We start from the raw sequence: 14,100 nt of genomic DNA, 5'->3' as shown, positions 1-14,100 counted from the left end.
TGCAGTAACACTGGAATACTGTGACGTTGTATTAAAACAATATTCTGTCCTTGGTGAAACATTTTTTCACATTTCCTCTAAAGTGTATCTGTTGTTTTATTGTACTAATTTTCATAGGCATATTGTCTGTAAACTTTGAGTACATTGTCAATTTATACAATTTTCTGATAGAATATTGACAATGTACTCTTGATAAATGTGAATATATTGAATGCACGATATAATAAAAATGTGTTGTAATTGATCATTCTGTGTTCTGGTAGCCTGATGTGTTTGCAGTACTGTAGTGTGTATGAAGCATTAATGTACAAAGTGACAAAGCAGAACAACAAGTAACATTAAGTAATTAACAAGTGTACTTTTTACACTTCATTAACAGGTGTACTTCATTAGCAGTTATAATGAACCAGAAGGAGCATACTATGATCACACTCCTAATATATAAAATATACTGTATATAATGCTTATTTATTTAAATATATTTTAAATGTAATTTATTCATGAAAATTGGTACACTTAATCAAGCATGTATTTATTACATAAAAAGCCATATACTTAAAGTGTACAGAGTATAAATACATTAAGCACAAAATTAGTTGTTTCAACATAGCATGCTTCAAGTTAAATAATCCTTAAAAAACCTGAAGTATATTGATGATTAGTCTGGCTTCAAGTGTGCTATGATTTAATATACTTAGTGTATTTATTTTTCATTAGAGCCCTACTGACTTTTTCCAAAACAACCAGCAATAAATCTAGCGACTCCTTTTTTATGTTGTTGGAGAGTTTAATGGTGATACACAGTCACACAGTCACACAGTCAACACCAAACCTTCACCAGTAGTCAGAGCAGAGCAGACTTATTCCACTCCGTGTCCACAATGCAAATAAATCACACATTTCTAAATCTGAGTAACAATATCGATCACTTTAGCCTGAACAAATTACACTTTACAATCTGAATATTCTTTAGTATTTGTAATCCAAACTAACAAACAAACCACAGTACAGAATCTGAACATTAGCTATACAAAATTTATCAAAAAAAAAAAGAAAAAGAGAAGCATAGAAATTATAAATAGGCATTATTCATTCAAAGCCCAGGCAATCCTTTTAAGTTAGCCTTTTGGGATCATTCAGTCTAATAAAAATTGTTTTGATGAGTTGTTTGAAAAAATCCATCCAACATGTTTATACCTTCCCGCCTCTCATCCTTTGTCAGCTGAAGATAAGCACCAGCACCACCAATGGGATAAGGGTGTAAGAAAATGGATGGATGGATGTTTATACCTATTCCAAACAAAAACCAAAGGACTCCTGGACTGGAGCACATCTGTTAACATTAAAATTTAAAATAGTAGTAGAGTGAAAATGAAAATAGTATTTAACACTAAAAGAAAAAGTTATGAACACAGGTGGAAACGATTGCAGAGGTGAAGAGCAGCAGCCCAGTTCTCTTCTGTTCATCATGTAAGTGCAGAAAGGATACTCTCACAACCTTGGTTGTAATAATTGCTTTTGTGAGCTACTCTTAGCTTTCTCAAACCAGTCATTTCCAGTTAACAGAGAGTGAACATTGGCATCTTTTGTATTAGGGTCCTGCCCACATGGAGAGAAACCTGGTAAATTTTTGTAAAGAACAAAAATATGTGTCCACACGACAGAATGAAGCATCACTAAAAATGCTAAAGAAGGTATGCCAAGCCACAGAATGATGCAAGAAAACACTGCAAACAACACAGAACAGCATCATGTTTGTTATTTGTGAGAGTGAGGTGCATGCAGGTTATAGAGAGAGATGGAGCTACAATGTCATCATGGACACACTGAAACATGAAACTCAGATTTTAAAATATATCCACTCTGGGATCTGGTTTCTGGAATAGTTTGTGGTCTCCCAAAATACCAAAACCACAGAAAAATCTTTGCAAAGATCCTTAAAATCTTCTCAGCGTGAACGGGGCTGAAATATGAAAAATACTGGACCAAGAAACAACAATGGCAAAGGCATGCCTTACTATACACATCATTTTTTTGTTACAAACGTGAACATGTATTAATATGACTGCAGTATGATCTGTTTGGTGCTTCCTAGCATATACAGATAGTCTCAGTCAATCCCTATAAGAGCTCCCTCTACAGGCTGTTCTTGGAATGAAAGGAATTAAACATCTGTTCATTGTATAAAAATTCTAAATTTAAATCTAGGAGACAAATCAAATGTAAAATGTGTCACAGTCACTGAATTCTAAGTAGAATCCCAAAACAACACCAAGCTCCACCAACATATATAAGGGTTGTGCTTACATATATATTATAAGACATAAAACATAATTAGGGCCAAAAAGTGTCAAATAATAATAATTTTAAAAAGAATTAATGCATTTTTACTGAAAAAAGGTAAAAAGGGGAAAGAAAAGTGGCTGAGATGATTCATGGAGTAAGGCAATTCCTAGGCTGTTGTGAGGATAGAAACTGACAAAAGCAGACCCAATAGCAAACAGAGCTGAGTCAAGAGAGAGAAGGAGGGAGAGACTGTAAGATGACAAGCAAGCTCTCCCAGAGTAGCTCAGCCTCACGGAAGGACACAGCGGTGGCTGGAAAGCAGTGGTCCAGGACAGAATAATACAAACTGACCACATGCTGCAAGCGATGTCTGAAGAGGACATGAAAAGGAAGGATGCCAAAAAAGCTAATTGCTTTTTGAACAGGAAATAACACAAGAATGGAGACCTACATCGAAAGAATAATCTAATAATTAACTCTTCCAGCAAAGAAATCCAGCAATCATTACCAGCAAAGAAAAAAAATAAGAGAAAAGGGGAGCAAAATCCTCAACATAATAACCAAACTGAGAAGGAAAACATTGAGCAACATAACAGTAAGTAAGAAGAAAGCAAACTGGAGTATTTCACAAACGCTCTGCTCAGCTCAGGAAGAAAGATGTCCAAGTCTTCTTCCCGAGTTGATCGGCATGGATCAGCTGGTTGGAAGAGCCCTAGCTTGAGAAAGGAAGTGCATGGCAATCGTTCATGCATGTTAAGAATTGGAGAGAGACTGATGAGGGCTGGTAGTGAAGGGAACCTGCTCGACAAACCCATCAAAACACACAGCCAAATTTTCTCAGATGGATCACAGCAAGGATCAAAAGGGCATGCACAACTGCCAGGCCTGCAGGACAAACCCAAGAGCACAGGAACTAACTTCAGCAAAGGTACATTCACTTTCTTTACATCCTAACTTAAACACAGCTGGTCTAACAGGGAGCAGAGAAACAACACAGTTCAAGGTGAAAAATGATCAGTTGCCAATGTCTTGAGGAGACTGAATATCTCTTATTACAGGGAAGATAATGAGCATAAAACATGTTTTCTCATTAAACATGTCTACATTTAGAGGCTTATGATATAAAGCAAACTGATTTTGATGCCTATGTAATGTTAAGATAATCACATTTACTATGGCAACTAGCAGGCATGTTCGAGGCTAGAGGGGAGGGGCTTGAGCCCCTTCCCTTTTATCCTTGTTTCTTTTTTTTGTGCTTTTTTAATTTGGGGTGTCAGGAGGCCTGCTTGTGCCCCTCAACAGTAGTATTTAGCTAAAAATGACAATTTAGCAAAAATAAATTAGTCTGAATGCCCTTGGTCTAAAAATGATTGTTAGTGCCTCTGACTCCATGTTGTAAAGACTTCAAATAACAACAACAATGATAATAAAATAATAGCAATAAATCACTCAAAGTAAGGATAGTGGGTACAAGCGCTACTGATCAGGACTTTATTTAAACCAGCCACTGTGGATCGAGAAACAGCGGTGAGTGTCGTCAGCATCAGGTCTACAATGGGGGGTTTATTGACAATATTGCCGGCATTTATTTATTTATTTTTTTGGTGGGTCCACTAACTAAAACCTGTCATTTATTCCCAGTTTATTTTGCTAAGTCTCATATGTTCAAAATAAGTGAATTTAGAGTTTTAAAAGAGTTTAAAAAGAAATGGAACGTCGCTCTTTCTAAGCTGGGTATTTGCCTATTGTATTTTTATTTTTTGGGTTATTTGAAGGTTAAAGAGAGAGCAAAAGGATAATACCTGTTTATTATTTCTGATTATTCAGCTTGTTGCTAACAATATTTGGGATGGTATATTCCGTAATTTCATATGTGGTCTACTTCAATTTTAAAGTTTGGTAAATAAATACTTTATAAAGTCTCATTATTGGTGGGTCTGATATTGCTAAGTTAACAAATGGTGGTTCATGGGAAATAAAATGAAACCAGGTTCTTTGGGTGCATTGGTAAATAAATAGAACCCAGAACTCTAAATTTAGCCTTAGATACTAAAAGTGCTACAATATTTCATAACCAGCAACCTTCTCTCCTATTGTCTGTGTAGAAACTACAGTCTCAGATCAATACACTGCTCCAGAGCAATCAGCTTGCCAAGATGGTAACGTCCATAATTGTCGAACTGTTCTTAAGGGACAATGGTGACATGGGTGATGGGAGTCAACCCTCCACCAGTCCAATAAAGTCCATCACATTTCTCTGTTTATAGACAAAACAAGTTGTGAAAACAGGAGTGGGAGTGAGAGAGTTAAGAACATCCTCATCCTGCATTATAATCCAAGTCAAAATTACACAAACCTGTTGTCAGAAAGGTGTTCAACAATAGACTAGGCTGACATACTGTCAGCCACTAATGTAATAAATATCTTACTTTATTTTGTTTGTGAGTCTCACAAGATGCCTGATTATAGTGATTTTTTTACTGGAATGTTTGACAGGAGACATGAGCCCAAAAGATCTGAGGAGTGCAAGAAAATCATTGTCCATGCATAGAAATTGTCCATGGAGGAGCTTTTCCAGTTGGAATGGGTGTCAGGCAATATTGCCACCAGAGGGCAGTTCTGAGTTAGTCTCCAAATTGTGAGGAAACTGTCAAACAACAGCAAAAATGGTCAGAATGGAAACAGTCTTGATAATGTACATTCTCTCAAAGAGACAAAAAAAGGTAGGTGATATGTGAAGATATTAAAACGGACAGAAATCTCCATCCATATGCGTCTGCATATATAACATTCCATAAATGAGCCTTAAGGGAGAATAGGACTGAGACGAAGAAATAAAAGGTTACTTGTGGTGAGCCGGTCTCAGGAAGGCTTGCCAGATCATTACACACATCATGGTTGACATGCTGCACTGGCTTCCTCAGTTTAATGAATTGGTCATTTGATAAAACAAAATAAAGAAAAAAAAGACATTCTAAATTTCAAACTTGATGCTATGTTATAAATTCCTTTCTGAAAAAGAAAAATAGAACAAAAGCTACAATAATAGGACCATAAAATTCTGTACGGTCCATACCAAACATTCTTGCTTTTTCAACAAACACACAGTGTGTTAGACAACAATACCATCTCAGACATCCATAATTCTGGGGAATATTTTTTATACCATGGAAGGCAAAGATTAAGACTAACATTTTTCTGTTTGACAAAGCTTGTAGTTATAAGTAGGTTGTTCCTTTCCACTCTCACCACATGCTTTCTCAGAAAGGCCTGTTTGCTTGCAAAGTACCTTAAGATTACATTTACTGTATAGATGTAATTTTTACAGTAGATGTAAAGATTACTTTTACTGTAAAGTGGTGTGTGCGTGTGTATTGTTGGACTGAATTGAACAGACATGAATTAAAATAGTAACTAGGTGAATGAAATGTTTTGGGGGTTTTTTACCAAATGTTGTTCTTTCCATGTTTCTTGTGATTTATAGATGATCCAAAGACATTTCTTAGAAATTCTGAAGGTTACCACATTGAATCTATTAGTTGTCATTACAAAGCCAAAAAATGAGTGTTTGTACAAAAAAAACCCACATTCCAACTCACATGTCATATTTTATTAATATGACAAATTAATAAAAATGTCATATTAATAAACATAATAAATATTTATATTTATTGTGTGCTGATTCCATTACCATTGTACTATATAACAAAATAGTGTTGCAACACAAGATGTGAGAAAGATATATTTATCATTAGAAGTAATTTATTTTATATATTACATCTTGTTTTGATTTCCCTCTTCTCTCTTTTTGGCTTCCAATGATGTGATTAAGGAGACAGGACTGATCTAGTTCACTGGAGGCCTGGAGGAAAATCTTTGTTATTCACTATGCTGAGCAACACTGTGAGAATATTTAGATACAATTTAGACACTTGGGCAGCTATTCAGTCAACTGATTAACAGTGTTGCTTAAACTTGTATATGCTAGTGAGATAAATGTGTTTTTTATCTTTGCTATTTCTTGAGACAGAAAATTGCTTTAGTGTTAAAATAAATGATTAAAAAAAGACTTGAAAATGGCAACATTTTATTTGATGTTTTGCACAGTTTACATATGAAGTGTTGAGAAACCCCAACCATGTATTGCTGCATTTAGCAACCAGTGAGCATTTTTGTGTTTTAGAATAAACTGAAGTACAGAAATCTGTGAATAGCTTAACAAGACAAAACAGCTGCAACAAATATCAGATGAAATATGATTCAAAACTGTATACATACAGCTATAGTTTTAAAAAACAAACATATTATGCATGTTACAAAACATTTCTAGCAATAAGATGCGGTTCCCAGAAGACGATCAATGTGGTTTAGGAATATTCATAGTTAAGCTAAAGTTTTAGGTTAAATTCAGATGAAAGCTTTGTAGACACAAGGATTTGAAGATTGAACAAGTAGTTTTGAAAATTTCTATTCTGTTGCACCAAATGCACCAAAGCGACTGAGAGAAACTGAACGGGTGTAACCTGATCGATAAAGTGTTATCAGTGATGTCAGTAAGAACCTGGACTGTTACTGATGTCAGACCACTTTTTTCAGCAACAAGTAATCTAACGTGTTGCTATTTCAAATCCAGTAGTCAGACTACAGTTACTTATCGAACTCACTGTGCGTTACTATTTTCTTTTGGAATTTAATTTTATTTCCTCTACACGTCTTCGGGAGCGACCGCTGTTTCTATGCAACAGTATCACCAGCGACAGAAACATAAACAATGGAGGGAAGAGGGAGATGCGCATTTTGTTGCTGGAAAAATAGAAACTATTTTGAGTTTCTGTCGCCGAGTCTGATTATTATAAGCGGCTGTGGACTTTTTTATTTTAAAGTCGCTAGCAAATTTAATGAGTCGTGGGTTGCGCTTTTTGGGCTCGTTTTTGAAACATGAAGTTGCTCATTTGGGCTTGGAAATAAACAGACATAAACCCCAGAATGTGTCTGACATCCAGTTAGTTTTAGCTCTCCATGCTCTCCATGTCCATCATTTCCCAGATGATCCGTCCCGTTGTGTCTTTGTTAATGTCAAGTTAATATTTTACCTGTCAGTTACATCGAGCTATCCAGAACATTGGAAACATCGAGACTAATATGAACAGCGCAATAAACGTGAAAACAGCCACAAATGAACGAGTCCGTAAAGTTGTGCAACTAAAATGCAGGGCCGTAACGCACAACCTGGAGGCTGGGGGAGCGCGGGGGGTGGGGTGGTAAAATCCTTCTTAGAGTTTTCCAGACAATAGTGGACCACACAAAAACATGCACAAATTACTAATGTGTTTTTTTTGTACTGTTGTAACCATTAAAAAATCTCCCCTTCAGTTCAACCTTATAAGTGGAGACACATTGTTGATGTTGATGTTACCATTATAAAAAAGCTTACAATTAAGTATTGGCAAAGATCAATGTAATTTTCACAACGTTGTTGTTAGCAGCTGCTGAAAGTAACTAAAAAAGTTACTTTTAATGTAACTTAGTTACTCTCCAAATCAAGTAGTCAGTAATCTAACTAAGTTACTCTTTCAAGGAGTAATCAGTAATCTGATTAAAGTTACTTATTCAAAGTAACTATGCCATCACTGGTTGTAATGCACTTTATCATGAGTTTTAGCTGTCCCTATGAAGATCACCTAAAAACATAATTTTTAATTTAGCCTTTTTAATGCACTAGAGCTATCTAGCTACTTCTGCAAATGTATGTCAGGAGGCCCACTATGCTGCTTAGACTCAAAATGATGCAAGATGAACAACACACAGAAAGGTCCCAAATAGAACAAGTTACAAAAAAGTTATGAAACAAAAGACTCTTAATTATTCTGCTCCAATTAATATCAAATAATATTAGTCAGCATGTATTATGTATAATAAAAATGTGTACATTTTTGAGTGTGTGTTGTTTCAAGTAGTGAAATGAAATGCCAACCTGCCCTATTACCAGCATCAGTAACAGCAGAAGTGCCTCTAAGCTGTTGTAAGAATAATCAGTGACATTTAAACAGTGCTTTAAGGAAGATTTGGTTGTACAGCAGAGAAGCAGCAAAAACTATGAGGATTTATTTGAAATGATATATAAATGTACCATAAACATACATAATGTTTGTTATGTATGTTTATGGTACATACATACATAGTTAAATGACTTTTCAGAGAAGTCATTTAACTGACATGCAGAATTACACAATGATCAAAGATGAAAGTAATAAGTTTGTTAACAACATGTACAAGGGTGATTCAGGAGATGTTGAATGGGAACTGGATTGGCAGCTTCTGGAATGGAGACAGGGTTAGATATCAGAAGTTCACAGGCAAGTTTTACTTGAATATTTTTGAATGATCGGTCTTAAATTTTGCTGAAGGAGAAGGAGCCTTGGGAGGAGACAACAGGTTCTGCTGACAGATTGGTTTGACTGTTTGATGAGGTGAGACCAGCATGGGACTGTGGTGGTAATACAGGAATCAGCCAATCAGCAGAATGCAGTGCACATATTTAATAAATCTGTACACATATTAAACTATTTACTTCATTAACCCATTAATTCAAATGAGTTTCTAAGAAGCCCAATAAGAAATTCAAGCCTTCAGATTTTGTACTGGCAAAGATGGGTATAGAAGGCTCACTGCTGTCAAAACAACATGCTTCAGGGTTGTGTATGTAACCCTACTGTATATCTGTTACTGTGTTAGCAACCATCCTGATGACACCATCAACAAGTTTGCTGATGGCAACACCGCGGTTGGGTTCATCTCTGGTGGTAATGAGACAACACACAGGGAAGAGTTCACCAAGCTGAAGGAGTGGTGTACTGATAACATCTTGGTCATTATTGCCTCTGAGACCAAAGAAGTGGTCGTTGACTTCAGGAGGAGGAATCTGATCTGCAGCCCTTCACCAGCCTGGTGAATGTGTTGGGAGGGTGACCACCTTTAAGTTCTTGGGTGTGCACATAGATGCAGACCTGCTGTTGGCTGTAACACCACAGCGACTGTGAAGAAGGGCATCAATGTCTTCACCTTCTGATGTTTCTCAGAAAACCCAACCTGAGCCAAGAACTGCTGACCATCTTCTACCACTGTCATGTCCCATGTTTTTCTGTGTGTTTATTTTGAGTTTGCTGTGTCTCTGAGTGTCTGTGTTGTCCTGTCTCCCTTTGATTACTCCCAGGTGTTTCTCGTTCCCTAATTACCTCCTGTGTATTTAGTCTCACCTGTGTCTTTGTGTCTTGTCGGGTCCTTGTCGCTTGTCGCGTCGTGTTTGTCGAGTCTGCCTTTGTCACCAGTTGTGAGCATCTGCCCTGTGCTCCTTTGTGCTGCCTGGTTTTTGGACTTTTATTTTCATTAAAAACTATCTAATTCATCTCGACCTGGGTCTGTTGCCTCTGCCTCACCACCGCACCTCATGACAACCACTGCTCCACTGAGTGTGCTGACTTACTGGATAGCTGTGTGGTTCATGAGCTGCACCATGGTGCACAAAAAGGCACTTCAGTGGGTTATCAATTCCACCCAGAAAACCATTGGTCACCCTTCTACCTTCCTGCATGACTTTTTCAGAACTTGCTGTCCAAAGAGGACACGGAGCCTGAAGGTTGAGCTCTTGCCCTCACATCACACTTTATTTTATTCTGTGCATGTTATATGTCAAAATATATAACAGGTACTACTTCACATCGCATGTTGGTACAATGCCATTGAAGACTTATCTTATATTCCAGCTTTCAGTGGCGGATTCTGTTATGGGTGATGATAGGTATTTTCTCAACCTATATAAAAAGAACCACAGACAACATTACTTAGTTTTCAACCAAATTCGTGCAAAAATTGAGAAGGCACAGAGGATCAGCTCCTACAAGCTGATCTGCTTGCGTTCTGCCATTCTGAACATTCAGAACTTGTCTTTTTATTAGCAGGGAAAGCGAGTGAATGGAAAGTTGGAGAGTGATCTTAACAAAATGGGGTGGGGGGTACCCTGATAACAAGGAAGGGAAACAGAAACTAAATTCTACACACAATTAGAGACAACTAAGGAGTATCTCAGGAAGTTCTCCTAAAGAAGCACCTGCGAAAACATGCTTGAGGTGAAGGAAAGGTTAGTTGTCTTACACAGTTTAACAAGTTCTTCCTCGCTGGGGTTAGAACAGTAAACCTTAAAATAAAAAACAACCAGTAATATAAAACTACTAATGTAAGAAAGACAACAAAACATAAAAATTCTATCAGGTGACATAGGCAATATTTGCAATTATTTCAATCCAAATGTTTATTGGTATGTTACATGTGCTTTTTATTCGGAATGAATTCCCATTTTAAAGGCCTGGAGATTCTTTCATTTACCAATTTTTGCACAGAGTGTGTGTGGAAAATAGACTTACTCCACAATGTCCCCAAAAACTGAAGACCCTCCAACTTTTTAAGGATGACGCACAAATAGTTTTGCAGTGTGCTTAACGGAGCTGGAGCGTGTTGCTGGGCAGAGCCATGCAGAGACCTTTGGAGGGGCGGGGGCTCAAAGTTAAAAAAGGAGCACATTGAAGAAGATCTTAAAACGCAGTATAACATAGCAACAACCCATATTAATTAAGAATCTAATATTTAATCAGATCATACTCTATCATTGCCATCATCTGGGGCAATGCAAAGCAAATAAAGTCTATTTTTTCACCAAAAGGTATAAAGTTGCTCTTTCTGCTGGCAGAGGTGAAGGGCTGTGTTGAGCTGAGACTGCAGCTGTTTGGGACCCATGGAAGGCAGTAAAGGGATTGCTGTTGTGTGGGCAGAAACACAGATGCTGCTGCAAATGAGTCTCCATCTGTGTACAAGTCCTCAGATTTCTGTCCATTTATTTCTTTCATCAGCTTGTTTTTACTTCTGCTTTAATCTCAGCTTTATTTTAAGCAGATCTTGAAGTAGAAAACCAAAAACAGAACAAGAAGGTTAAAAAAAATAAATGTAGTTGGCTAAATCACATTTGACGTCAATCAAACAGTGAATATCAGTGTGAATTAACAGCCCAGTCTAAATTACCTTTGTAGAACAAACTGGATCTTACTGGTTGTTTAACTTAGGTAATCTATATAATTTCCTAAACAAAGTTTCAAAAAGAGTTAGACCTGGGGTAATTATAATTTTAATGTATAACTTTATAAAATCCAGACATTTTCTAGATCCACTACTTTTTCTCTAGGCCTTTTACTGGTAGTAGAATTTTAAGTTTTATTCACAGTCATTTTAAATGGAAGTAAACCAAAACAAAAATCTAGATTAGAAAAATCATTAGAATCCCGCATCTCGGACCCACCTGGGTGTCATTTTACTGTTTCATGAACCTTATGTTTCTCTCCACTAATCCAGCACTCTGAGGGTCGGCACAATGATGCTTTAAATCAGTACTATGTTTTTTTACAAGTTGGTTAACAAATGTACCCCATTATCACTATAAATTTGTTCAGGTATTCCATATCTGGGAGTTATCTCTTTGCAAAGTGCTTTAGCCACAGAGCATCTTTTAGTGGAGAACAACTATCCATTTAGAGTAAGCATCTATTATGACCAGACAATATTTTTCCCTTCACTTTGATTTAGTTCTATGAAATCCATATGAATCACTTGAAAATAATTTTTAGGTTCTGGAAACTTTCTTCTTCTTGGCCTTAAGTTTCCCTGTTTCCCTGTGGGTTATGTTTAGCTCAGATCAGACATGTTCTTAAAAAAATTTATTTAAGAAATATAAGTTTCAGTGATCTAATTAAGTAATATAAAAGGTAAATCCATAACGTATGATCCCCCCTGATGATGCATTACATGCTAATGTATCACAATTTCTACTACTTTAAATAGAGATTTCAATGAAACAGGTTTATTATTTTACCTGAAAAATTCTACCAGTATTCAATGCTGCCCTTTTAGTTATCCACAATCATTTTTCTACTTTAGGACTTCACTATTGCATATTTCTAGGTATCTTTTGTGCCTATTAGTTTGTTCCTCTATATCTAACACTTTTATTTCTGCTTCTGCTCTTTGTTATTTACCTAGATTAAAAGGTTCTAAACTTTAGTCTAGAAAATATTTCTTTAATTTATTTTCTCAATTTAGTTACATCTACTAATCCAGCTTAAAATATCAAAATTTCACTTAACTTTGCATTTCAGATCAACTGTCAATGTAATATTTGGATCAGTTGGATCAGTTACTCAGTACGTAAGTACAGTTTGTTTGTTGTTTTTTTCTCTTTTTTTTACTCTTTTTTTTATAATCACTTACTCATTCACACCATGTTAAGCGACACAGACAAAACACAAAACAATTAGTCAGAATTGTAGTCAGTCAAAATTTCACCAGTCACAAATTTTCAGTCTGTCTTTACTCAAATTGTTGATCAAATTTTATTGAAGTTTCAAGAATTTTCCAACAACATTTTTAATGTTTTAATATTTAACTTCAGTCTTCATGATCCTGTTTTAAATAACATATGCATATTTAAAAGAGATATCTCAAACTTATGTTAGGATCTTGCAACAACCGATAATTTCCTGTTGTCTGGTACCAGTTTTTGAACTAGCGCTTGTTTCTAATTTACACACCACGTTTTTCCATTGTTCTACTTTCAACACGCCATCTACACCATTCTTCTTTTTCCATTTAGTCAGGTACTTTAAGTTGCCTGGCTCTACCTGATACATAAACTTTTCATCTCCTTTAAGACCTCCCTCCTTGCCTTGTGAAGAATCCATTTTTCAGTGTTTTAGCCCCGTTCCTTTCACACCTAGGGTGGTCTCTACGGAATGAGAATATGGAGAGCAGGGTGGCGGTCAAGTTGTTATTATGGTAATTCTCACGTCGACTCAATGGTTAATTGAGTGGAGAATTCTTGCTAGGCATCCACAACAAGCCGTCACTTACTTTCCCACTGCTTTTAAGCTTCACCCTTTTAAATCTTTCCCTTCGTAGCTTTTAATTCTTTCACTTTGTGGCTTTTAATTCTTTCCCTTTTCCTTAAATGGGGGGCTCAAACCTCCTGTACCATTCACTTACTTGGCTGATTCCTGCTCTGTCCCAGTTTGGATCCCGTCAATCTACCGTTGGAAGAAGGAGGTGACCTAAGATGCTGGCCCAGTGAGGAAATTACCTCCCGGGACTTTCTGCAGGTTCTCAGACTGACTGTTGACAGTTTTCAGCACGTCGTTCTCCTTCTGTCGGTGAACGGGTATGTTGAGATCCCGGACGAGCCCCCAAAATGTTGGGTCTATTTTGGCTCCCAACCTGCAAGGAATCAACCAAGAACTCAACTTGCTTTTCTTCAGAAGAGGGGAGAGAAGCCAGACACGGACGCCGTCAAACAACTGTCTGGGATCAACTCCGCCGGATCTCAATCCTCAACTACCTTTTATTGAAACAGAGTATGACCTAATCACATGAACATTGTAGCTCTAAACAGCTGCAATTTGGCCTAATTGATTACACAGCATTTAAATACAAGCTATTTTCTTTAAGTCTGAGCATGACTATTGACATGGCATTGTTTCCTGTGTTTCTCTGCGGATATCATCTCAGCGAGTCACAAGCATCTGGTCGCCACTGTCCCCATTTCCTGGAACAGTTAATAATATACCACAGAAAGAAAAGGAACCTAGTAAAAAACACAAAAGAATAATATGAAAACATAACCTTTCAGATAAACTCATAATTTAAATGAACTTAGATAATAATTTTTCCAACAGTAGCTGTTAAACAGACCATAGGAGAGAAATTTGCTGGTTATGAAGC

General features: G+C 36.6%; 1 long non-coding RNA gene across 1 annotated transcript in view; it reads left to right on the top strand.

The window, feature by feature from the left end:
* Positions 1-55, top strand: part of LOC114147210 (uncharacterized) — an 858-nt gene extending 803 nt beyond the window's left edge. Inside the window, exon 3 of the long non-coding RNA XR_003596041.1 lies at positions 1-55. This exon is cut by the window's left edge and continues 79 nt beyond it. This is a non-coding gene — a long non-coding RNA (uncharacterized LOC114147210).
* Positions 56-14,100: the final 14,045 nt, after the last annotated feature.

The sequence above is a fragment of the Xiphophorus couchianus genome, chromosome 6 (assembly GCF_001444195.1).
Source record: "Xiphophorus couchianus chromosome 6, X_couchianus-1.0, whole genome shotgun sequence".
Lineage (NCBI taxonomy): Eukaryota > Metazoa > Chordata > Actinopteri > Cyprinodontiformes > Poeciliidae > Xiphophorus > Xiphophorus couchianus.
This window is presented reverse-complemented; position numbering and strand designations above follow the sequence as displayed.